The sequence below is a fragment of the Triticum urartu genome, chromosome 3A, assembly GCF_056163025.1.
Source record: "Triticum urartu cultivar PI428250 chromosome 3A, HENAU_Tu73, whole genome shotgun sequence".
Lineage (NCBI taxonomy): Eukaryota > Viridiplantae > Streptophyta > Magnoliopsida > Poales > Poaceae > Triticum > Triticum urartu.
Genome location: NC_141875.1, coordinates 308,206,724 through 308,234,305, shown reverse-complemented (window position 1 = coordinate 308,234,305; position 27,582 = coordinate 308,206,724). Strand labels below are relative to the sequence as shown.

Genomic DNA, 27,582 nt, shown 5'->3' with positions numbered 1-27,582 from the left:
CTAAGGGTTCAGGCGGAGGAGCTCTGACACGGTCTTTTCAACAGGATCGGCGTACATACGGGTAGTAAATGCACCCTCGGTCAAAGCAGCATCATTATCAATGGGTTTGAAATTAGTCCCCAACCTATTTTAATACGCAACAGGGGAGATAGTTAGCAGCGTGACAAAGAAAACAACACTGTCTTCATATTCATGGTTAAAGCAAGAGAAGCCAATTAGAAGGCATATAGAAATCACCGATTGCGGAAGTCATTTATCACTGGGAGATCCTCGTCAATGTACCAACGGCAAGCAGAACTACCACTAAGTCCTTGAATGCATGCATAGTTATTGAACAATATAGAGGGGTAAGAGGCTGCATTGAACATAGGATGAAAAGGATGTACAATACAGAATGCATAAATGTATAAGATGCAATAGGTTGAACACCTTGATTTATTTTAGGTAGTGTTCCTACGAAAATTGCAATCACAGCTTCCTTTTCGTCTCTTGCCCACACTGCTTCTTCTTCAAATTCAATCGCTCGATCACCCCAGAGGACCAGCCTTAGCTCCTTGCCCCTATAGGTTTCATATGATGAACAAATTAGTAAACAAACGAACGAGCAGGTGGCCTAGAATGGTGCATGCATAATAATAAGCAAATGACACTTACTGTAAGTCAGTTAGGATTATTGTCCTTGTGTTTGATGGCTCTGGCTGATGCATTGATTGGATAGTGACCACATCAGAAACATCAGTTATTATTCCAATGACATATTCAAAACCATAGAATTTGCAAGAGCATCAGACTCCAGATATTTGACAAGTGGTTTTTAATGTACTTAGGCATGCAGTGACACAACTTACCAAGGAAACGAGGCGGTGGCCCACATGGCCTGGGGATGTCCTGAAATGGGATCAAATTGTAGGTGCAGAACGGGTAATCTGCTTCCAAGCCCGAGCGTAAAACAGCATTGCTAAACCTGGTGAACTGAATCATGAAGCGACTCTCAACAGGTCTATAAGTTGTCTTTGCTTCAACGCAGTTGAAGCTGCTCATCATGTAGAGCTTTCCTTCCTGCAGCTCATTCTTCAGTTCTTCTGCTCGCTGAGGAGGTATTTGCACATACATATGGTTGCCCTACCAACAAAAACAGCAATCAGAAAGGTATCCTAGGCCAAATATGGACAGTTGGCGTTGAGCTAGCTATGTAAAGACAAACCTGGCTATCAAGAACAACTAAGTCCATGTGCTAGATAGGCCCATTGTTAGTCCCCCCATGATAAAACCACAGGCGCGAGACAAGGACAGAGACAACCCACTTCCTGTTGTGCTTGTGTATCTCAGAGAGCATCTGATGCACCATCTGGAAACATAAAGACACTTATGCTTAGGAAGGTAAAAATACACAAAGAAGCAACATATTAGGTTTTGCAATATGATAGCATACCTAATCGAAGTCAAGTGAACAGACATACTACCAAAATACCTTTAACACGTACATAGATGCACAGAAAAGAACAGTATTTGCTATCTTAGGTAATGAGCAGCAACAGATAAAACAACATTTGCAGCCTCAAATCTTATTGAAAAGGGAGCAGACAATCGAAATATTTCACCAAATTAGGAAGCATACAATAATAGAGACTAAGAGGCAGCAAGTAGTAGTGAGACCAAAAGCAGCTCGCAAAATAAAGCACGACGTAGGTACTATTCCAAAGACTCAAAGATCTCAGAGAAAACTATGTTTCTAGCCTGAGATCCAAGTGTGCCATCTTTTTCAAGTTTTTCTTGGAAGTCACATGTGAAACCGCCACGTAAAGCTGGCCATGAGTGAAAACAGGGCTTTTCAGGTATAATCCAACAACTGAGAGAGTCTGTCCCTGGCTCTTATTGATAGTCATGGCATAACAAACCCTGACTGGAAACTGGCGACGATGTAAAGTAAATGGCCATTTAGGATCCTTGGCAGTGAGGCAAATCCTTGGAATGTACACAATATCCCCAATATTAGAACCAGTCATGATAATAGCCTCAATGACTTTCTCACCAAGTTTAGAGACAACAAGACGAGTACCATTACAAAGACCAGTTGCCTGACTCAAATTTCGAAGGAACATAATCGACATGCCTTTTTTCAATAGCAACTTGTGCTATGGGAAGTTGTTAATTTTAATTGTATTGAGGTACTCGATGGGATAAAACACATCCATATTACGCACTGAGTCAGCAGCATTTCCTATAGAATCATAGCTTAAGTACTCTCTCTTAGCAGAAGGCATTAAGGCTAGCACATGGTCATTAACTTCTTGAGGTAGATCATTTGTTGTTGTTAAGATAGATGATGTGGTGCATCCCACGATCATCCCCATGTACACTTCGACAACTCCCCAAGCCCCAATAGGACATACGATAAGACCTCGACCATATGCCATGGGACACAAGGTGAACTCACTCCTCTTCGAACCGTATCTTCCCACATACGAGACATGGTTACTACCTCATGCATGGACCTTGTGTATACTCAGGCTCATACGGGATGACCATGGAGATTCAAAGGATCAAGGCCAAGCATGGAAGAGAAGACAGAAGAAACGAGAAGAAGATGGAGCAGCTGCTGGCGTCAGCCCGGACGTCCGGACCTCCCACCGGATCATCCGGACTCAGCCGGATCATCCGGATGCCCTCCTGGATCATCCGGGTAATCCCGCAGCCACAACACCCGAAGCTTGCAGAATCCTCCCAGCGAAGCCGGATCATACGGACCCCCATCCGGATCATCCGGCCTTTGCCTGCGCGCATGACTTGGGCCGAGGCCCGTGTACCCCTTCGCCCCTCACTTACCCCTTCGTGGCTTAGCACTATATATAGACCCCCCTCCTCCTCCATTTGAGGGTTAGCATTGGTTTAGCTCATTTGAGAGATAGAGCTACGCTCATCCATATCGGATCTCCTCCGTGCGAGAGACTGCGGCCTCTTCGGAGAAGATCCCTTTGGATTCAAGCCCCCTTTTCTAAGGGAAGATCCCCCGTGGATTCAAGACCTCCTCACGGAAAAGACCAGCTACCCTTGTATCGTCCTTAGTTGTCCGTGGATCGTGTATCTTCTCATATGTATTCGAAGATCTAGCACATGTGTGACTTATTCTTATTGGTTGAGTGATTCTCTCGTGTTTCCTCTTGTGTTTTCCCTCGTGTTCTTCGCGTTCTTGGACGGGATCCGCTCCTTTCGTGAAAGATCGGGCCGTTAGGGTTCTACCCTACATCATATTGGTATCATGAGCCTCGTTGATCATGATTTCGGAGCCTCCCCCACCGTTTTCTAGCCTTCTTTTGCTTGATTTCGTCCTAAATTCGAAAATCCCCACCAAAAATAGCCTCAATTTTTTGTGTGATTTGTTGGTTTGATGATGTTTTGTTGATTTTAATCCATGGATTTGCTTGGTTTCGAGTGGATCTAGCATCTCCCCAAGTATCCCCACCTTCCATCCACGAAATCTCCTCAATTTTCCCCCGAAAATCCCCCATTTCCGCCCAAAAATTCGTCCCCGAGAGAAAATCCCGAGCAGTTTGACCTGCCCGGATCATCCGGAAGTGCTCCCGGATCATCCGGATCCACCCGGATCAGCTGGACCATCTCCCGGATGTCCGGACGCCCCACACGGCAGAAATCCGGTTGACGAACCCGGATCATCCGGACCTACTCCCGGATGTCCGGCTAACCCTGACACTGACTCGGCTGAAATTTTGTTTCGGCCATAACTTTCACATCCGGAGTCCGATTTTCGCGTTCTTTAGCTCGATTTTAAGCTCTTGACATCCCCCTTCCCACAAAAATACCACCAACATAATTTGACTCCATCAAATTTTCTTAAATTTGGCAAGTTTGCCTAGGCCCTCCACCATATCATCCGCATTACCACCACCAACTTCCGCAACCTAACACATTTTGATCCCCATTGTATATGTGGTTGTTTGAATTGTGACTTGAGTCTCCTAAGGTGTTTCGGCTACTTAGGGACGGTTGCTTCTTCATCGACCACCACCACCACTTCTGCATAACCTTTCCCACCATACACTTCCGCCACCTCAACTTAACCCAATTTTGTTTGTGTTGTAAGTTGTGTCTCCTAAGGTGTTTCGGCTACTTAGGGACTGTGCTTTCAACTCCGACACCGTGTATAGTCCACCACCATAACCTCCGCTTCCGCATTACCTAGTGCAACACCACCGCTTTCCGCTACCACCATTTGACTTTTGTCCTTGAGATTTTGAGTTGTGGTTTTTCCGTTTCCTAAGGTGTTTCGGCTAATTAGGAACGGGTCAACATCGACATCACCACCACTCATCATCACCGCGGACGGTAACCTCCATATCATCTTGGTATCGTGGTACCCCTCCATTGTATATTCCCTTGCCATTGCATTGATAACCCCTAGCCCATTTTGCATTACTTGCCTGTCGAGACTAGCCATTTGAGTATTGCCAGCAACGTTACTTGTGCACATTTGTGATCTACACCATACATTGCATACATACCATATCATATTGGTATCATATCACCTCGTGTGCCTCAAGTTTGTTCCCGCATATACATAATTACTATCTTGGTTTGTGCATTTCGCAAAGTGGACATACAAAAAAAGAATAAGCTTTTAAGCAAAAGAGAAAGAGCAAATAACTTGTAAGCAATAGCCATAGCATCATACCACATTGCATATAAGATCATCTTGGATCACCTTGTGAGAAACACCGGGAACCATACATACATAGCATACTTGGGATAGAAAGTTATCCATTTTGCATCTTATAGGTTGTGCACAAGTGTCGTATCCGCCTATAGAGCAATCATGCTAGCGTCTCTCTTGAGTTGTGCAACACGTAGCGTCTCTCTTGGTACCAATTGTGCTATTTCCTTGTCCAAATTGGAGTGATCATTGATCCACTTTCAACTTCGGTCAAGGTACATTTGGTATTCGTTCTTCTCTTTCTACCACTCACATTTTTCTCTTGGAGTGATGGATAGGCAAGGCATTTCATCTCTGGTCTTCCACAACAATGACAGCGTGAACAACTACATCACCAAAGCGTCAATCTTCGATCTTCAACGACAAACGCAAGGCGCACAATCAAGATTGCGAGAGCGCATCGAGAACCTCTCCATCGACATTCGTCTCTCCAAAGCAAGGAAAAGGGACTACATCGACAACAAGCTTTCCGCACAAAAGGAGGGGCAAGATGCAAGGATGGAGGAGATTCGGGCCTTGATCAAGTCTACTTCCCCTTCGTCATCTTCAAGGCGGTGGCAAGCACATTGATCCTCTTCGGAGCGCCCAAGCGACACAAGCCCAAGTCGTCCACGTCCACATCTCCATGGTGACCACCATCACGTTCGTGATCCATCTTGTCATGAAGGGCAAGTCACCTCCAAGCAACATGTGCATGATGACGACGAACGACATCTACAATGAGCTCAAGTGCGACAACGCCAACATCATCATGACGATGCTCACCAAGCGCAAATGCACAAGTCCCAACAAGCCCTACTTCACGCCAAGTCCAAACTTCATGAGCACAAGAGAAGACCACGAGACGAGCACCACCAAGATGGAGCTACGGCTACACCAACCACTTCGGCATCTTCGCCAAGTGCTATCAAGGCATCTTCGCCTTTGGACATACGGCATCTTCGCCTACTTCCCATGAGTTCGCCTACACCGACATCTTCAACAGCAAGGCAACCAGCTACGAGCGAGCGAGACACTTCCATCTTCGGAAGCCCCTCAAGGAAGATGGCCGAGCATGGGAATTTCCCTTCGGTCATGGAGACGAGCTACGAGGTGCCACATCATTTAGGCCTCCAACAACAAGACGGCGACAAGAAGGTCGAGCAAGGGCCATCCCCTTCGACCACGACTGTAGCGACTAGACCTCAAATAGTCTGATCTCTGTGCTCCGGTGTCATCCCTGGATCAGTAATGCTGACACCACACAGTACTTCGAATGATTTATAACAGAGTGGCAATCACACACTTATTACAACTATGCCTCAAAGAGAACTTATTACAATAAATATGGCTTAAGGCCATCTAATGTCGATAACAGCGGAAGACTTGGAAGGTAAATGGGTCCATCAACTCCAATGGCATCACTGAGTATAGAACCATGACCTAAAAGCACCTTACTCGTCGTCTGAAAAGTCTGCAACATGAAAGTTGCAGCCCGAAAACGGGTCAGCACATGGAATATGCTGGCAAAGTAACACATAGAGAGTAATGGAATGAAACAGCTATACTATATGCATATATGGCTGGTGGAAAGCTCTATGGTTACAGTTTTGCGTAAAGCCAATTTTTCCCTACTGCAAAGGAATAATTTTATTTAACTATCATGGTAGTTGTTAAACATCGAGAATGGTTGACAGCATTCCGATCCCAATTAAGTGAACAATTAAAACCCAACAATATTAATTAGGGTAGCATGATGAGATTCACATGATATTCAAGTACTAGATACTCAAGATGTCCATAACCGGGGACACGGCTAATCATGATTAGTTTGTTACACTCTGCAGAGGTTTGCGCACTTTTCCCCACAAGACTCGATCGCCTCCGTTTGGTTTCTCGCACTACATGGTGTTTGAGAAGACGGATGACCGAGACACAGTCTTTCAGAAGCGCTAGCACCTTACGTCCGGGTAGACCGGTACACCTACTTTCCCCTACATCTGCTAGTCTACCACTGTAAGAGTTCGCACGACTTAGTCAACTATGCCAGAGCCCATAATGGCTTGTGGCTGCACACGGAAGTTACTAGCATGAATGATCTTATGATCCCTTTGAGCCTGGGTGGCGGTCCAAAATAAAACAGGCAAGTCCTGATAGACATCAGGTGCCTCAATCCACCCAGATGTGTGTTTAAGTTGCCACCTTAGATAAACCATTAAATTATCAATCTCACATCTGTCATGGATATCACTCACCCAATCCACGTCTACTAGCATAGCATGGCATATTAAGCAAACGTAGAAGTAACTCCCAAAGGTTTCATAATAACAGGTAATAGGTACTACCTCATCTACTTCCCAACCCACAATTTAATTAGATCCTAATCATGCAATGTGTGAGGATTGATCTAATGCAACAAAACATGGGTTGTAGAAAAGGTATGATCAAAGTGTTACTTGCCTTGCTGATGATCTGCGAGTCCTAGGGTTTCGAAGAAACAGGCGGCGCAATCCGGGTAATCTATCGCAAACAAACAACAAGCACACAATAAGTACTCAACTAATGCACAGGTAAAACTCGAACGAGAGAACAAACCAGAAAGTTCAACTTAAGAACTCCGGTTGTAAAGAAAGAACGAACCGAACAGAGCGACGAAAAACTAACGGCGGAAGAAAACAACTCGGTTCTAGCAAGTTAAAACTAGGTCAAATTTTACTGTAGCAAAAACTTGTTCAAGTTGATTAGACGGAACGGCGGTTTCGAGACGAAACTCCAGGCGCTTGAATCACCTGATTCCGATAAACGAGCGAGAAGATAAACTAGAACGAAGATCGGATCTGAGATCGCGATCGCGGAATAAATCCGATGAGAAAGAAAACGAAGAACGGTTAAACGAACGGACGTCGTTAACCTAGAAGGATCCGGTGATCACGTTCGTTAGGGCGAACGGTCCGGCGAACGGTCTCTAGGCAACTAAACCGGAAAAAGAAAACGAAACCGATCTAGGGTTTCGGAAAAAGAGATCGAAACGAAAAACCGATCTAGAAAACCGGAACGGTTTAGCGAAGAACCGGAAAGAAAACGAATCGGTAGAGAAGAAAAGAATCGGAACGGTTTATAAGAAAAACCGAACCGAGGGGAGAAAAAGAGACGCGGGGCAACCTCGGCGAGGTTCCGGCGAACGGCAGCGATGGGCGGCGGCGTTGGGCGGCGGCGGTGTAGGGCGGCGGCGGCGTGGGTGAGGGGCGCGGGGTGGGGCGCGGCTTGGGGCTTGGGGTTTGATTTGATGTTTAGAGGGGGGGTGTTGGTATTTATATTGGTGAGGGGAGGGGGTTTCTTGGGGGAGGGAACAAGAAATAGAGTAGGAATAGGAATAACGAAACAAGGAAAGGGGCCGGCCTAGAGTCCAACTAGGACTCGGCCTAGAGGCGAGGCGGCGGCCTGGCGCCTGGCGCGCAGGGGCGCAGGGGCGCAGCGGCGGCCGGCTGGCTGGGCCTTTGGCCCGGCTGGGCCTTGCTCTAGTTTTTTTTAAAATCGGTTTTCGCGCGCAGAAAACAAAAAGAAAAACTAACTAAACGGGCTCCAAAATTTCTAAAGTAAATTTTCCCCGACTCCTAAAAATGAGTCGAACAAAATGAACTTTACTCCGGACCTAAAATGCAATTTTTGAAAACGCGCATTTTTCCCTATCCACACAAAACTGCAAATAAACTCCGGAAAACAAAATTTGATCTATTTATTAAATCTTCAGTTTTCCTAAATTTTGGGAAAGTCATATTATTCCCTCTCATAATTTGATATCAGAAAAATAATTGAAGATAAAATAAATAAACCAAATGATCCTCTTTTCAAAATTTGAGAAAACTCAAATATGAAAAAGACGAAATCTCCAACTCTCTCCGAGGGTCCTTGAGTTGCGTGAAATTTCTAGGATCAACCAAAATGCAAGAAAATATGCTATGCATGATGATCTATGTATAACATTCCAAATTGAAAATTTGGGATGTTACAAACCTACCCCCCTTAAGATGAATCTCGCCCTCGAGATTCGGGTTGGCTAGAAAATAGGTGAGGGTGGTCCTTGAGCAAATCTTCTTCTCTCTCCCAGGTGGCTTCATCCTCTGAGTGGTGGTTCCACTGAACTTTGCAAAACTTGATAACCTTGCTGCGAGTGACTCTGCTGGCATAATCGAGAATCTTGACTGGTTTCTCCTCATACGTTAAGTCATCCTTCAACTGAATCGCTTCAAGCGGTACTGTATCTCTTAGCGGTATCTCCGCCATCTCGGCGTGACATTTCTTCAGCTGAGAAACATGGAATACGTCATGAACTCCTGACAGTCCCTTTGGTAATTCCAACTTATAAGCGACTTCTCCCATACGTTGCAAGATCTTATATGGTCCAACGAAACGCGGTGCTAATTTTCCCTTAACTCCAAAGCGCTTAACTCCTCGAAGTGGGGATACTCGAAGATACACTCTGTCTCCAGTTTCATAAACTGTCTCCTTGTGTTTAGAATCTGCGTAGCTCTTCTGCCTGGACTGGGCTACCTTGAGTCTATCGCGAATCAACTTAACTTTCCGTTCAGATTCCTTAATCAAATCTGGTCCAAAGAACTGACGGTCTCCAACCTCGTCCCATGACAACGGTGTCCTGCACCTCCTTCCGTATAAAGCTTCGAAAGGTGCCATCTTCAAACTGGTTTGGTAACTGTTGTTATAAGAAAACTCCGCATATGGCAAATTATCGTCCCAACTAGATCCATAATCTAGCGCACAAGCTCTCAGCATATCTTCCAAAATCTGATTGACTCTCTCGGTCTGTCCATCTGTCTGCGGATGAAAAGCTGTGCTGAACTCTAGTCTGGTTCCCAAAGTTTCATGCAACTGGTTCCAAAACTTTGAGGCAAATTGAGTTCCTCTATCTGATACAATACTCCTCGGAACTCCGTGCAAACAAATGATCCTAGTCATGTATATGTTTGCCAACTTAGCACTGGTGTAAGTGGTCTTAACTGGAATGAAATGTGCTACCTTCGTCAAACAATCAACTACTACCCATATCGAGTCATAACCGGCCTTTGTCCTGGGTAGTCCTGTGATAAAATCCATGCCTATCTTATCCCACTTCCATTCGGGTATCGGCAATGGTTGCAACAATCCTGCTGGCTTCTGATGTTCTGCCTTTACTCTTTGACATACGTCACAAACTGCTACATATGCTGCAATGTCCTTCTTCATTCCGGTCCACCAGAATGTTTCCTTCAAATCCAAATACATCTTGGTATTTCCTGGGTGAATCGAATACGGTGAATCATGTGCTTCTTGCAGAATCAACTTTCTGATCTCTGGGTCATTGGGCACATAAACGCGGTCCTCAAACCATAGGGTATCGTGCTCATCCTCACGAAATCCTTTAGCTTTTCCTTTGCTCAGTTTCTCCTTTATAGAAGCAATCTCCTTGTCTGATTTCTGAGCCTCTCTGATTTTATCCATCAATGTTGACTGAATCTCCAATGCTGCCACATAGCCTCTCGGAACTATTTCCAAACATAGCTCACGAAGGTTTTCTGCTAACTCCTTTGGTACTTCTCCCGTCATTAGAGTATTGACATGGCTCTTACGGCTCAATGCGTCAGCTACTACATTAGCTTTTCCGGGATGGTAATGCAATCTCATATCATAATCCTTGATGGGCTCCAACCATCTCCTTTGTCTGAGATTCAACTCCTTTTGCGTGAAAATGTACTTCAGACTCTTATGATCCGTGTACACCTCACAATGATTTCCAATGAGAAAATGTCTCCATGTCTTCAATGCATGCACTATGGCTGCTAACTCCAAATCATGCGTGGCATAATTCAACTCATGAAGCTTCAGTTGTCGTGAAGCATACGAAACAACTCTTCCTTCCTGCATAAGCACTGCTCCAAGTCCTCGACGTGAAGCATCGCAATACACCTCATAATCCTTGGTTTGATCTGGCAATATCAATACCGGTGAGGTAACCAAACGTTTCTTCAACTCCTGGAAACTAGCCTCGCACTCCTCAGTCCATTTGAACTTAGTATCCTTCTTCAACAATTCAGTCATAGGCTTCGCAATCTTGGAAAAGTTCTCAATAAATCTCCGGTAGTATCCTGCGAGTCCAAGAAAACTCCGGATCTCTCCAACTGTCGTTGGTGCTTCCCATTCGGTTACGGTCTCAACCTTTGTGGGGTCAACTGCTATCCCTTCTCCGGATATAACATGTCCAAGAAATCCAACTTCCTTTAACCAAAACTCACATTTGCTGAATTTGGCATATAACTGATGTTGCCTTAGTTTCTCCAAAACCAAACGCAAATGTTCCTTATGCTCCTCTTCATTCTTTGAATAAACCAGAATGTCATCAATGAACACTACGACGAACTTATCCAAAAACTCCATAAATACCTTGTTCATCAGGTTCATAAAATAGGCAGGTGCGTTAGTCAATCCAAATGACATAACGGTATACTCATACAATCCGTATCTCGTGGTGAAAGCTGTCTTGGGTATGTCCTGCTCTCGAATCTTCAACTGATGATACCCTGATCGCAAATCGATCTTGGAAAACACTTTAGCTCCTTGCAATCGATCAAACAGATCGTTGATCATTGGTAGTGGGTACTTGTTCTTGATGGTTACTTCATTTAATCCACGGTAATCAACAACCATCCTTAATGATCCATCCTTCTTCTCCACTAGAAGTACGGGTGATCCCCAAGGTGAAGAACTTGGGCGAGTGTAACCTTTATCCAATAACTCCTTAATCTGATTCTTAATTTCCACCAAATCCTTTGCTGGCATACGGTACGGTCGCTTCGATATTGGGCCTGTACCTGGCAATAACTCAATCAAAAACTCAATGTCTCTATCCAGTGGCATTCCTGGCAACTCTTCCGGAAATACATCAGGAAAATCTTTTACCACTGGTACTTCCTCCTGCACAACTCCTGATAAGGAATTTACTTGTGTCCTATTTGGCACATGCCGGGATACATACTTGATCCTTCTTCCTTCGGGTGTGGTAAGCAAAATTGTCTTACTGGCGCAATCGATGTTTCCTCCATACATCGACAGCCAATCCATACCGAGAATTACATCCAGACCTTGGGATTCCAGAATAATCAAATCCGTTGGGAAAACATGCCTTCCTATACTTAATGGTACTTGAAAACATCCTTGTCTGGCCATGTACTCTGCTCCTGGCGAGCTTACTAACATAGGGGTTTTAAGAATCCTAGTGGGCAGGCTATACTTTTCCACGAATCCCCTTGATATGTATGAATGTGATGCACCAGTATCGAAAAGAACGAGTGCAGTAAATGACTTAACCAAAAACTTACCGATTACTGCATCAGGCTGATCTTCAACCTCCTCCACACTAACGTGGTTCACCTGTCCTCTGTTGAAAGGGTTCGGCTTCTTCCCAGAGCTTCCATTGCCATTTCCATTCTGGCCTTCAGGACATTCATTAGCGTAATGTCCGGTCTTCGAACACTTGAAACAAGTGACTTGACTCAGATCTCTCTTGGTTGGGGTTGATGGGATGGTACGGTTCTGGCCGTTGTTTCCTCCATTCCCATTACCATTCTTGTGGCCATTATGGTTGTGCGAGCTACCTCCTCCATGGGTATGCTGAAACTGAAATCCAGGTTTAGGGGTAAAACGGGGCTTCTGCTGGGCTCCTGAATTATACTTTCCTTGTCCATACTTCCTCTTACGGTTCTCAATCTGTTGTTGCTTCCCTTCGATCATGATGGCACGATCTACCAACTCCTGGTAGTTGTTGAAATTTGCTACCATCAACTGCATACTTAGCTCATCATTCAGTCCTTCCAGAAACTTCTCCTGCTTAGTAGCATCCGTAGCAACGTCATCTGGGGCATAACGTGCTAACTTGCTGAAATCATCAACGTACTGGCCAACTGTCCTTCCTCCTTGGCGTAAGTTGCGAAACTCACGCTTCTTCATGGCCATAGCTCCTGCTGAAACATGGGCGGTGCGGAAAGCTTGCTGAAACTGATCCCATGTGACAGTGTCAACTGGGTAAGTGGCTGTGAAATTCTCCCACCATGCTGTCGCGGGTCCGTCAAGCTGATGTGCGGCAAACTTCACTTTCTCACCATCGGTGCATCCTGCAGTGGTCAACTCCCTTCCTATCTTGCGGAGCCAATCGTCTGCTACTATTGGCTCGGTGCTACTGGAAAACACCGGCGGGTTCAGCCTAAGGAAACGGGCTAAGTGGTCAACAGGTGGTGGTGGTGGTGGTGGTGGTGGGTTGTTGTTGTTGTTCTGCTGGTTCTGGACTAACATCTGCATCAATTGATTCTGCTGCTGGATCAACTGAGTGAGCTCCGGTGGAAATCCATTGTCACGTCTCGGAGGCATCTGAGGGTTTTAGAAAAGACGAGAATTAAGAATAGAGTGAGGTCTAAAGAGAATACACTACCCCAATGCACATGAGCAAATGCACACAAAATCACTTCAATCAATCAAACAAGGGCTTACAATCGATCTAAACTATCGCAAAAGTGCGTGAACTATAATGATTACATGGGGGAAAATACTACTACTAATTGGTGGTCATCTAGAAATTTGAACCGGTGGAAGACTCCATGATATCCGCTCCAGCTTCGTCTTCAAAGTCGGGTTCACTTGGATCCGAATCGGTGTCGTCGATGATGATGTAGTTATCCGGACATGCGACGTACTCATCTTCCTTCCTGGATGCTAATTCCCTCTTGAGTTCTTCAATCTCCTGCTTAAGATCGCCATTGTGTCTTGCTAGAGCTACGATCTCCTCCATGTAGTCCTTGTGTGTAGCCTTCAGTTCTCCTTCTAACTCGATGATCCTTGACTTCGCATTCTTCAACTCTATCATATCATTGCACATCTGGTTCTCGTGGCGTCGTATGTGTTGATTTAACTCCTGGATGAAAGCTGCAATGGATCTATCCTTCTTGGTGCTGACTAACTCCCATTGTTCATCTCGGTGTCCGCAAATCTGGTAGATAGTGTCCTTGGGGTCCTCTTGATAAACTTCTCCAATGCGTCCTATGGTGATATGAGCTGCCATGCTCCTACCCAGACTCCAGGTTGGTGCATTTAAAACACTATCTATGGGCTTTGTGATTGGCGCGAATGTCCTTCCCGGAACGTGAGCTTGAATCTTCCAGCGCTCCTCTTCAGGCAGAGTGGCGTTGAAGGTCCCGGTGAAACTTGGTAGTCCAATGTTCAGGTACTTACTGACTTCCTTCAAGTGAAATCCAAAAGGTGTGCCTTCATCCGGTTGAGCGTACTTAATCTTCACGTCCTTCATCCTAAAAGAGTAGAAAAGATGAGGAGTTAGAAAATGAGAAGAGAATAGTGATCTATGGCTTTAACTTAGTGGTCGTGTCCTACAGTCAGCGTGTGCTCTGATACCATCTCTGTAGCGACCAGACCTCAAACAGTCTGATCTCTGTGCTCCGGTGTCATCCCTGGATCAGTAATGCTGACACCACACAATACTTCGAAGGATTTATAACAGAGTGGCAATCACACACTTATTACAACTATGCCTCAAAGGGAACTTATTACAATAAATATGGCTTAAGGCCATCTAATGTCGATAACAGCGGAAGACTTGGAAGGTAAATGGGTCCATCAACTCCAACGGCATCACTGAGTATAGAACCACGACCGAAAAGCACCTTACTCATCGTCTGAAAAGTCTGCAACATGAAAGTTGCAGCCCGAAAATGGGTCAGCACATGGAATATGCTGGCAAAGTAACACATAGAGAGTAATGGAATGAAACAGCTATACTATATGCATATATGGCTGGTGGAAAGCTCTATGGTTACAGTTTTGCGTAAAGCCAATTTTTCCCTACTGCAAAGGAATAATTTTATTTAACTATCATGGTAGTTGTTAAACATCGAGAATGGTTGACAGCATTCCGATCCCAATTAAGTGAACAATTAAAACCCAACAATATTAATTAGGGTAGCATGATGAGATTCACATGATATTCAAGTACTAGATACTCAAGATGTCCATAACCGGGGACACGGCTAATCATGATTAGTTTGTTACACTCTGCAGAGGTTTGCGCACTTTTCCCCACAAGACTCGATCGCCTCCGTTTGGTTTCTCGCACTACATGGTGTTTGAGAAGACGGATGACCGAGACACAGTCTTTCAGAAGCGCTAGCACCTTACGTCCGGGTAGACCGGTACACCTACTTTCCCCTACATCTGCTAGTCTACCACTGTAAGAGTTCGCACGACTTAGTCAACTATGCCAGAGCCCATAATGGCTTGTGGCTGCACACGGAAGTTACTAGCATGAATGATCTTATGATCCCTTTGAGCCTGGGTGGCGGTCCAAAATAAAACAGGCAAGTCCTGATAGACATCAGGTGCCTCAATCCACCCAGATGTGTGTTTAAGTTGCCACCTTAGATAAACCATTAAATTATCAATCTCACATCTGTCATGGATATCACTCACCCAATCCACGTCTACTAGCATAGCATGGCATATTAAGCAAACGTAGAAGTAACTCCCAAAGGTTTCATAATAACAGGTAATAGGTACTACCTCATCTACTTCCCAACCCACAATTTAATTAGATCCTAATCATGCAATGTGTGAGGATTGATCTAATGCAACAAAACATGGGTTGTAGAAAAGGTATGATCAAAGTGTTACTTGCCTTGCTGATGATCTGCGAGTCCTAGGGTTTCGAAGAAACAGGCGGCGCAATCCGGGTAATCTATCGCAAACAAACAACAAGCACACAATAAGTACTCAACTAATGCACAGGTAAAACTCGAACGAGAGAACAAACCAGAAAGTTCAACTTAAGAACTCCGGTTGTAAAGAAAGAACGAACCGAACAGAGCGACGAAAAACTAACGGCGGAAGAAAACAACTCGGTTCTAGCAAGTTAAAACTAGGTCAAATTTTACTGTAGCAAAAACTTGTTCAAGTTGATTAGACGGAACGGCGGTTTCGAGACGAAACTCCAGGCGCTTGAATCACCTGATTCCGATAAACGAGCGAGAAGATAAACTAGAACGAAGATCGGATCTGAGATCGCGATCGCGGAATAAATCCGATGAGAAAGAAAACGAAGAACGGTTAAACGAACGGACGTCGTTAACCTAGAAGGATCCGGTGATCACGTTCGTTAGGGCGAACGGTCCGGCGAACGGTCTCTAGGCAACTAAACCGGAAAAAGAAAACGAAACCGATCTAGGGTTTCGGAAAAAGAGATCGAAACGAAAAACCGATCTAGAAAACCGGAACGGTTTAGCGAAGAACCGGAAAGAAAACGAATCGGTAGAGAAGAAAAGAATCGGAACGGTTTATAAGAAAAACCGAACCGAGGGGAGAAAAAGAGACGCGGGGCAACCTCGGCGAGGTTCCGGCGAACGGCAGCGATGGGCGGCGGCGTTGGGCGGCGGCGGTGTAGGGCGGCGGCGGCGTGGGTGAGGGGCGTGGGGTGGGGCGCGGCTTGGGGCTTGGGGTTTGATTTGATGTTTAGAGGGGGGGTGTTGGTATTTATATTGGTGAGGGGAGGGGGTTCTTCTTGGGGGAGGGAACAAGAAATAGAGTAGGAATAGGAATAACGAAACAAGGAAAGGGGCCGGCCTAGAGTCCAACTAGGACTCGGCCTAGAGGCGAGGCGGCGGCCTGGCGCCTGGCGCGCAGGGGCGCAGGGGCGCAGCGGCGGCCGGCTGGCTGGGCCTTTGGCCCGGCTGGGCCTTGCTCTAGTTTTTTTTAAAATCGGTTTTCGCGCGCAGAAAACAAAAAGAAAAACTAACTAAACGGGCTCCAAAATTTCTAAAGTAAATTTTCCCCGACTCCTAAAAATGAGTCAAACAAAATGAACTTTACTCCGGACCTAAAATGCAATTTTTGAAAACGCGCATTTTTCCCTATCCAAACAAAACTGCAAATAAACTCCGGAAAACAAAATTTGATCTATTTATTAAATCTTCAGTTTTCCTAAATTTTGGGAAAGTCATATTATTCCCTCTCATAATTTGATATCGGAAAAATAATTGAAGATAAAATAAATAAACCAAATGATCCTCTTTTCAAAATTTGAGAAAACTCAAATATGAAAAAGACGAAATCTCCAACTCTCTCCGAGGGTCCTTGAGTTGCGTGAAATTTCTAGGATCAACCAAAATGCAAGAAAATATGCTATGCATGATGATCTATGTATAACATTCCAAATTGAAAATTTGAGATGTTACAACGACAACGAGCACGAACCTCTTCAACAACATGAAGACGGCGCCCATATTGGACTCATACTCCGAGTCAAGCTACGAGACCGCTCATGAGACCTTATCTTTGGTCTTCGAGGAGAGTGATGATGTGCCATCTTCGGCCTTCATCCATGACTACGACCACGACATGATTGAGCATGGAGACATTTGCACCAACATCTCTCCGACAACGACATGTGATGAGATGCCCCAATTGCCATGTGAGGTGAGCCACCACCACATGAGTGACATGAGTGACTCCACCACACATGACATTGAGAGCATTTCCTATGAGAGGATGATTTTACCACCACTAGCCCCACACTTGAGAGCATGCCACACATCCTATGTGAGGTTGAGAGCCATTTGAGTGACTCCACCAACCATATGAGTGAGAGCATCCGAGAGGGAGTGAGTGAGCCACAACACTTAGTGAGTGAGGTAGTTGACACGGCATGTGAGGCCACTTTGATTTCTAACGACTTAACCTCTACTCCTAGTGTGTTTTCTTCTTTGGTGCTAGGTCTCCTACATGACGACACGCATATCCTCGACGAGTCCATACCTCCAATGGAGACAACGATGGCCATGGTGGAAGAAGATGCACCACCCACATGGTTCCATCACGATGAAGATGACCACGACTTGGTCTTCGACACCTCACCTACAACACATGAGCGATGCTCCATAGGTAACATAGGTGATGGTGCTTCTCTTGTCCCACTAGTGGACTATCTCACCAATGATTGCTTGCATGATGTTGATCCACCTATTCCCATGCTTCATGCTAGTGCGACTTCTTCATGTCATGACTCACCTATTTATGATAAATATGATGATGAGCATGTTGAGTTGCCTAGTTGTGATGCTATGCTCCATAGGATATCATGTGAAAATTCTATTGGTCACATCATGTTTGACAATCCATTAACCTTGTCATATGCTATGAGTGAGATATCCCATATTGCATCATTTCAATCTCAACATAGTGACTATGCATGCCCCATTCACATAAATCCCATTTGCACTTACGGCATACATGACGAGATGATGGTCATTGGCTTTTGTTTTTCATGTGATGATATTGCCATGCTTCCTTTACATGATTTGCGCAATTCATCTACTATACCATGCCATGATCACATTGTTCAAAATATGCTCTTTGTCTTTGTTTTGTGTAGGTACTCACGTATACTCGTCAACCTCTCAATCCCAAGAGTTGACGAAACGAGCTCTTGAGAGCATAGATGACTTGGGATCCCATGAACTACCCTTCGCACCGCTCTCTTCGCGCAACGACTACGCGCATCTCTCTCACTTGGATCTCACATGGCTATGGGCTATATACCGCTTCTCGCTTCTTGCTCATTTTACCGTGTTCACTTTGCATGCTATGCTTGCTTCTATGCCTTTGCCATGCAACTGTGACCCTTGCTTGCATCTACCCATGATTCACCATTATGCTAGTTCTATGTGTACTTGCATGCTTGGTGGATATCCTTGTTGCTATTGCCATGTTTATCATGCGCCTCATGCTATTGATGCTATTTTGCTCATATCTTGCCTTCATGCTTGTGATGTGTCTTGTGCATTATTCATGACTACCATTTGCACACATGACATACTTAACATGATTCCTTCTAGTACGTTGCATCTTCGCACTACTAGCTTGCTTGCCTTGATTCATATGATTGCTTGCTTTGTCGCATCACCCATGTTCCATTATTACTTGCTTTCTTCGGTTGATGACCTATATGTTCATGCCTCTCACATGATACATCTTGTGAGGCATGCTTGCTTGCTTGCGCCTATTCTATTTGGTTGTTCTCACATCATATGCCTCCGTACTATGAAATGCTCCCTTGTCCTTTCTTATGATGAGCATGATGCATCCACTTGTTGGGTATTTTACCACACAAATGATAGGTTTTGCATCTCCGATAACCTCATTTGTTTTTCCAAGTGTTTGTCATGTTCTTTCATTTGGGAAGATTCACAAGGCGGTGCCGTTATGCGACAACTTGGTCATGCGAAGGCATACAAGATGTGCAACACCAACATTTGCGAGAATACCCTAAAGGTGAACTCCTTACCTTTGAGACATCCTCAAATACGCATATTGGATGGATCACTCTTTCATCGTTGTCTCCTTCTTGTTGTCAACATGATACATCTCGCGAACGGAGGAGCGACATTGGAGATTGGCTCCATGTACATTCAAGTTGAGGAGTGCTCGGACTTAGTGGATTCACCACCGGACCACCACTTCTACCACAACATTGAGCTATGGTACAACACCACCCATAACAAATTTGCATCTTATGCATGGATTAACTCACCTTATGATTGCCTTGTTGCATCTTGTATTTCTATGTCATTCATGATATATGAGCTTGTGCATTTCCTTAGCAAATTTGTTGTGATCTTTCTTGATGGCATATTCATACATAATGATCACATTGCCTACCATCAATTGCATGATAACATAATCATATTGAGCATGCATTTCCATATTCATGCTATTGATAAACCGTCTCACTATGACATCATTTTGCACCGTGGTTGCATTGATCACATCCACAATACATTTGTTTGCACAATGAATGCTTTTGCTCCCATGAATGCTTTACATGTCATTTTACATCATTTGGATAAGCATCTCATGCATTTTCATGAACAATTCCTTTGGACGAACTCATGTTTATTTGATGGACACCTTGTGTGCGTTAACCATTGTATTTCCGAGTGTCATTTGTGTTTTCTCTTCTTGCATGTATACCACTCTGGCGACACCTTGGAGTACTTGGATTGCGCGATGTCTTCAACTCTATCCAACTACAAGTCCGTCCACAACAACCGTTTCCATGGTGATGGGGATCACGATCCGAGGTCGGATCTTTCCCAAGGGGGCGGAGATGATGCGGTGCATCCCACGATCATCCCCATGTACACTTCGACAACTCCCCAAGCCCCAATAGGACATACGATAATACCTCGACCATATGCCATGGGACACAAGGTGAACTCACTCCTCTTCGAACCGTATCTTCCCACATACGAGACATGGTTACTACCTCATGCATGGACCTTGTGTATACTCAGGCTCATACGGGATGACCATGGAGATTCAAAGGACCAAGGCCAAGCATGGAAGAGAAGATGGAAGAAATGAGAAGAAGATGGAGCCGCTGCTGGCGTCAGCCCGGACATCCGGACCTCCCTCCGGATCATCCGGACTCAGCCGGATCATCCGGATGCCCTCCCGGATCATCCGGGTAATCCCGCAGCCACGACACCCGAAGCTTGCAGAATCCTCCCAGTGAAGCCGGATCATCCGGACGAGGACCCGGATCATCCAGACGATGCCCGGATCATCCGGACCCCCATCCGGATCATCCGGCCTTTGCCTGCGCGCATGACTTGGGCCGAGGCCCGTGTACCCCTTCGCCCCTCACTTACCCCTTCGTGGCTTAGCACTATATATAGACCCCCTACTCCTCCATTTGAGGGTTAGCGTTGGTTCAGCTCATTTGAGAGATAGATCTACGCTCATCCATATCGGATCTCCTCCGTGCGAGAGACCGCGGCCTCTTCGGAGAAGATCCCTTTGGATTCAAGCCCCCTTTTCTAAGGGAAGATCCCCCCGTGGGTTCAAGACCTCCTCACAGAGAAGACCGGCTACCCTTGAATCGTCCTTAGTTGTCCGTGGATCGTGTATCTTCTCATATGTATTCGAGGATCTAGCACATGTGTGACTTATTCTTGTTGGTTGAGTGATTCTCTCGTGTTTCCTCTTGTGTTTTCCCTCGTTTTCCCCTCGTGTTCTTCGTGTTCTTGGACGGGATCCACTCCTTTCGTGAAAGATCGGGCCGTTAGGGTTCTACCCTACATCAATAGCCCTTTGGCACAAGTACTTTCGATTAGAACAATTTTTAGCAAAGTTTGTATATACAGCATTAACAATAGCGCCTATTCTATTTTCCTCAGAATGGATCAACATATCATCAGGAATTGTTACCCAACTTGGCTCACACTCCCCTTGTCTAGTAACACAAGGCACTGTACCATCACCAATACTCAAGATCCAACCAGCAAAAGAAGCTATCTCAGCTTGTAAAACAGGATCTGTTGTTTGCACAGCCAAACGCATGTTCACATTAAGATGTAGAACTTCTATAAAACGCCATAGTGGTGAATTTGTTGTAGTAGCATTTATAACCTGTGAGCGAGTCCCACCCTCAATGACTGGTAAAATCTGTCTCAAATCGCCACCCAGAACCATAACCTTACCACCAAAAGGCATGTCAGCTATAGAAGGATCGTCGGCAGACAGAATATCACGTAAGCTACGATCCAAAGCCTCAAAACATCTACGATGCATCATTAAAGCCTCATCTCATATTATTAGGGAGGCTGATTCGATCATCTCTGCTAATTTGCTAGATCTTTTTATATCACATGTTCCATTGTCAACTAGACTGATTGGTATTTTAAACCTAGAATGAGCAATCCTACCTACAGGTAAAACAAGTGCTGCAACCCCAGAAGATGCAACTGTGAGAACAATCATTTCTTTACCTCTAAGATAAGCAATTATGGAACTCCAGAGAAAAGTTTTCCCAGTTCCACCATATCCAGAAACAAACAAGAAGCCAGGTTTTCTAGACACAACTCAGTCGATAATATTCTTATAAGCTAGGAGTTGATCTGGATTTAATTGGCTCTACATGGTTTCTGCATTTAGTAGTTCACTTTTAGGATCAGCAGATAGTTCATCAGTTATCATGTCATTGTCGTCAGAGTTGTCATCTTATGTAGTCTTTAATGGCAGCCTGTGGTCTAGAATATTAGAACCATTTTTACTAAATAGAACTGTCAACTTATCAAGCAAGATGTCTCTCAGCTCATCAGGAGGTATACCATGATTATCATCACGAAAAGGGCGCTTGATATTGTACTTAATATCCTCAGCTAAGTGTGACCAATATTTTTCGAAGAAAGCATTTTCATCGTTAACACCACAATGAACAAGGATTGTAACAAAAAGCCTGCGCAGCTGATCTCCCATACCCCAGGTCAAAGCCTCATCAAACGCACTATACCATTCAATATCATCTCCAAGTAAGCCCCTAGCAGCACATGCCTCCTTAAAGGTTTCATACACAATCCCATTATAAGTTCTAACATCCGTATAAGACATGGCACCTTTGACAACCATCAAGAGCATTCTAAGATAGAGAAGTTCTCCAGTTGTAGGGTGAATAGAATAAATTCTACCAATCCTATAACTTGAGGTCTTAGGGATCCATTGTTTTTTGCTTGCTAGCCAAGTTCATTTGGTTGGGAAGTCACAATAAGTAAGAGACCTAGCATTTGCATGGCATCTATTAGCTACAAACCACTCGGTTAACATTGTTCTCTGTAGCCACTCATCGTCAGCAACTGACTTCAGGTTTGCTTTAACATTGAAACGCACCATGTGTTTATTTAATAAATGAACAGACAATCTTTCAACAGAAGGCATCTTACTGTGTATATCAAAGCCATATATCCTCCAGCAACCATCTTTATCACATATGTAACGGCATTGTCTATATTCCATGATCTCATCAATCTCAATACCATGCTTGTTTTTGATGCTTTCAAACAAAGTTTTTGAAAAATCAGGACCCTTTGTAACATACTTATAAAGATACTTGATGACATGGGTTTTATTGCACCACTCAACGTTAATATGCGCTTGGTATTTTTTTAGCATGAGCAGATTATAAGGAACAACATGCCTATTATCAAGTCTGACCTTTTTTTTAATTATAAAACGGCCGTTGTCTGGGCGACTATACACAGGGAATCCACTATCATCTAGAGAGGTCTCGAGCTGAAATGACTTAGGAATTTTTTTGAACACAATCCATCTTTCATGCAAGGACATTTAACACCATCTTCCCCGCAAGGGCCATGCATCATGTGTTCAGAAACAAGAATGTATCCAAGAGGATCCGCAACAGGATCAAGGATGGAAGCCGATATAAAAGAGTCAATTAAAGCAGGACTAACCTCCCGTTTTTTCCTATCAAGCCAGATCAGGATATGGGCATGAGGAAGCCCTCTTTTCTGGAACTCCACAGTGTGCAATACTGTGAATAAAGGGATAAAAAACAATCACAAGCTGAGGTGGAAAAGAACAAAAAAAGAGATGAGAGGAATCAGAAAGCACGTTTTACCCACTACGACAGGACCAAAGGCCTCCCCACTCTTAATATCATGAATATAGTCATTGAGCTTCATGTGATAAAACCTGACCGAAAGATCCGCCCTGTCTGAAGGCATCTAGCCAGGCTCAGAACACAGGGCTTCTGTTATCTCAGGCCACTTGGGATTACAGGTAAAGGTGGTGAAAAGGTCTGGTGGGCCAAAGACACGTGAAATAGCTATTGCGTCCTGGAAGTTCTCAATCATATAACGCCGGCCACCGGTAAAAGAGGGTGGAAGTATGTTTTTTTTGCCAACAAAACTTGCATCTGTCTGCCCTTTTCCAACAGCATCAGTGACTCCTTGCAAGTTCGCTGCTCTAAGATCATTATTAGCCTTCATGATGAAATGCAGCCTCCACTCGTCTATGCAAGCGCGTGCATCTACAATGGCCTGTGAGGAAAGCAAACCACAACAAAGGTATGGATTATGCTGCTCTGGTCTATAGTGGAGACAATAGGAATAATAGTCCTGCATAGTGGGCCTAGTTCTTTTGCTAGTATCTAAAGGGTCTGAACCAATATATTTAAGCCCGAACTGAAACCCACATTCTGCATAGGGGAAGAGAAGAGGATACTGCAAAGGCATATATGAAGTTTGCAAAGAAGATATTTGCTGTAGATTGTCATCTCTACCGTGTATTATTATGTCACGGCAAGAAGACTCCACCATGAACTCACCAAACATTAAAGATGCTAGCTCATCCGTTGTAGGAAGGCTAAACTGTGGGCCATCAGATTCTCCAGGGGAAACTAAATGAATGGCTATCTCGGCATGCTTATTGGCTGCTAGTATTTCTCTAGCTGATCTAAACGTTTTGACATAAGAATTGTGTGTATCAAGCATATGCATCAAGCCTTCAACAATAGATTCATCTAAACCACCATCACTCTTTTCACTCTTTTCTAAAGCCTGAATCCTGTTTTGCACCTCATTCTGGGTATCATATATATAGAGTTCGGCATACTTAGGGGTATTTCCTTCCTTAGGCATAAGAGATCCCATTCGACGACAAACCTGCCTGTTTATTTTGTATATATTTGGACCATTACCATCATTTACAGAATGGTCAACAGTAGTTCCCATGGAAGTAAATGCAAAGAGGCAGTTGTACTAATGAATTTTTTTTATAAACTCTCTACTACGTGAGGGACCATTGTATCTCAGCAACTCAGAGAGAAACAAGGGTGGCTTTTTAAAAGGTGTAATATACACCTTACCACCCTTGCAACATTTGTTGTAAACCACCCGCCTTAGCGTAATAGCGGATTCCGATCTCACCCTCTCCTCGAACCAGAAGACTACACCACAGTTGGTACATTTGTAGTCTGGGCCACCGTAGAAAGATCTCTTTCGGTACCCAGCTGCAAATTTATCTTGACTCAGTAACAATGGTAAATCAGCAATGCATCATACAATAGTTTCTAGGCATATCGGCACTCAGCATACCTTTCAGCATCTTAGACTCCTCAGCCGTGAATCCAACCCAGTCAGCACTTAAGGGTGATCCAATGGTAGGCCCCTTCCCCCTAAGTCTATCAACAACCACCCTGCATCTCTTTCTATTACGGGACGTAATTTCTGGACTAAGAATGGGGAAGAAACCATCATCTAAAAAAACAAAGGGCCTGTCACACGTACGAAGAGGAATCGAGAGAGTGCAGGAGGCACACCTATAAAGGAAAAGGACTTATTTTAAAAGGGCACCCCGTACATTCTCTTTTAGGTAGGCCTGAGGATATGTAGGGCAACGGTGAGTCACAGAAAGACAGCCTTCGTCGAACAACACGTCGCGAAGGTGGTTGACTGGTGCTTGAACTGGCCTTACGATGAACAGAACGGCGCTGAGGCATGACTCACAGGAACGACATGAAGAACAGAACAACCACAACACACTACAATAGGAACGTAACACAATGAAAGGCAATCTAATCGGGCGCATTAAACAGCAAAAGGCATACACCTAGACCCAGGAACAGAATTCAAAAGACAAGGCTCTATAAAGGGCATGGAACTATTTTTTTAAAATGAAAGGGAGAGGCATCCCAAAAGTAAACTGTAAGCCTTTTTAAAAATACACACGCAGAAGGAAAAGGCAATCAAACAAATCTGAGCGGGGAAAAAACAAGAGAGAGAGAGAGAGCAAGTACACGAAACATCTTCCCAACAGCCCATGGGAAACTATAAGCCCAAACGAACAAGATTCTCTAAAGTTCGTGGCCCAAGAAATACCTTCCCAAAAGCCCATGAAGAACCAGAAGCCCAAAAGGAACAGGGTCCTCTAAAGCCCGTGCTAGTTTTTCTCTATAAGAGAAGGGGGCGGTCCAAAGGCCAAAGACCTAGCCGAGGAAGAATCAATAAACAAGTAACATATTTATTATTTGGGCACGTGGGAAGAGCATTGAATCCGAAGAAGAAGACTATTCTTTTCAGTCTTGCAAAACACACAAAGAAAACACTGTAAGAGCCATATAGAAAGCCCAAGGACTCTATTGCATCAGAGGAATGAACCAACTCAGTACAAAGCAGGCACGCAGGCCCAAATAGGAAGCCCAGAAAAGATAGCTAAAGAGATTGAAGAGAGGAAAGCATCTGAGAGCACAGTAGACCCCAGTCAAACTGGAACAGAACAGGGCCAACATCTGGATTTATCTCCGTCTCCGCAAACGTACGGCGCAAGCGCAATAGCTCTCTCTCCAAGTGACCAACACGCTGAATGGCAGAGACTGCAACCGTTATGGAAAAACGAAGGGAGCTCCTATAGGCCATCATACAGTCATAATTATAGTCTCGAACCACAAACCCATACAGACACTGCAAAAAACTTACAGCCTGGAGGGCAGCCTGTTCATTGTCGAAGAGAGTAAGAAGCTTGAGGTAGCTGGTCTGGTCAGAGGAGTACTGTATCGAACATGGTTAGCAAACCCAGTGGTCGTCCGCAAGGCTAACGGAAAATGTAGGCTTTGCATAGATTTCACACATCTCAACAAGGCTTGCCCGAAGGACCCATTTCCCTTGCCGCGCATCAACCAGACTATGGAGTCCACTTCAGGTTGTGATTTGCTCTATTTTCTAGATGCATACTCTGGATATCATCAGATCTTCATGTCCAAGGAAGACGAAGAGAAGACCTCATTCATCACCCCATGTGGTACGTACTGCTTCGTATGCATCCCTTTAGGGTTAAAGAGTGTCGTGTCCACTTTTGCAAGAGCAGTCCAGATTGGTTTTGAACCACAGTTGCACAAAAACATTGAGGCTTATATGGATGATATTGTGGTCAAGACCAAGGACAAATCAACCCTCATCCAGGATTTGGAGGAGACATTTGCTAATCTGCACAAGATCAACTTGAAGCTAAACCCAGAGAAGTGTGTGTTTCGTGTTCCCTCCGGCAAGCTACTTGGGTTCTTTGTGTCCCATCGTGGGATCGAGGCCAGCCCCATTAAGATCAAGGCTATTGAGCAGATCCAGGCACCCAGGACAGTTAAAGATGTGTGGCGTCTGACAGCATGTGTTGCCGCACTTAGCAAATTCATCTCCAAGTCTGCCGAGTGTGCCTTGCTGTTCTTCAAAATTTTGAAGAAGTCAGGGCCCATGAAGTGGACCCCGCAAGCAGACACGGCATTACAAAATATGAAGACCTACTTGTCCTCTGTGCCCACTTTGGTTGCTCCCAAACCACAAGAGTCGTTGCTGCTATACTTAGCAGCAACTAATCAAGTGGTTAGTGCGGCCCTGGTGGAACAACGGGAAGTAGAGGAAATAGAGAGTGAGCAAAGCCCGGCAGGACCGGATGAGGATCACGACAAAGAGGAGCACGGCAGCAGGGGCAACCCCAAGGACGCAGCAAGGAAGAAAGTGGCGCAATGCCCAGTATACTTCATCAGCTCCCTGTTACATGGGGCTAGATCGAGGTACTCTGGTGTGCAAAAGTTAATTTTTGGCCTCATCATGGCCTCAAGGAAAATGCGCCACTACTTACAAGCCCATGAGATCACGGTTGTCACCCGCTTTCCGTTGCAAAGGATACTCCGAAATCCTGAGGCTACTGGCGGAATAGTGGAGTGGGCTTTGGAGTTATCCAGCTTTGGCCTGAAATTTGAGAGCACGTCAACAATTTAGAGCAGGGCATTGGCAGAGTTTATTGCAGAATGGACGCCAACCCCTGATGAAGAAGTGCTGGAAATAGTTACCCCCGGCAAGGAAGCGCCCCAAGAATGGATGATGCATTTTCCCCAGGAGGAGGCAACCAACAATACAACAGAGCATGAAGGGCTCCTTGCCGGGCTCAGGATTGCCACGGAATTGGGAATCAAGAAACTGATC

At 44.7% G+C, this 27,582-nt stretch overlaps 2 pseudogenes; both read right to left on the bottom strand.

Moving 5' to 3' along the window:
* Positions 1-25,106, bottom strand: LOC147979537 (replication protein A 70 kDa DNA-binding subunit B-like; annotated as a pseudogene).
* Positions 23,164-24,339, bottom strand: LOC147979538 (uncharacterized; annotated as a pseudogene).
* Positions 25,107-27,582: the final 2,476 nt, after the last annotated feature.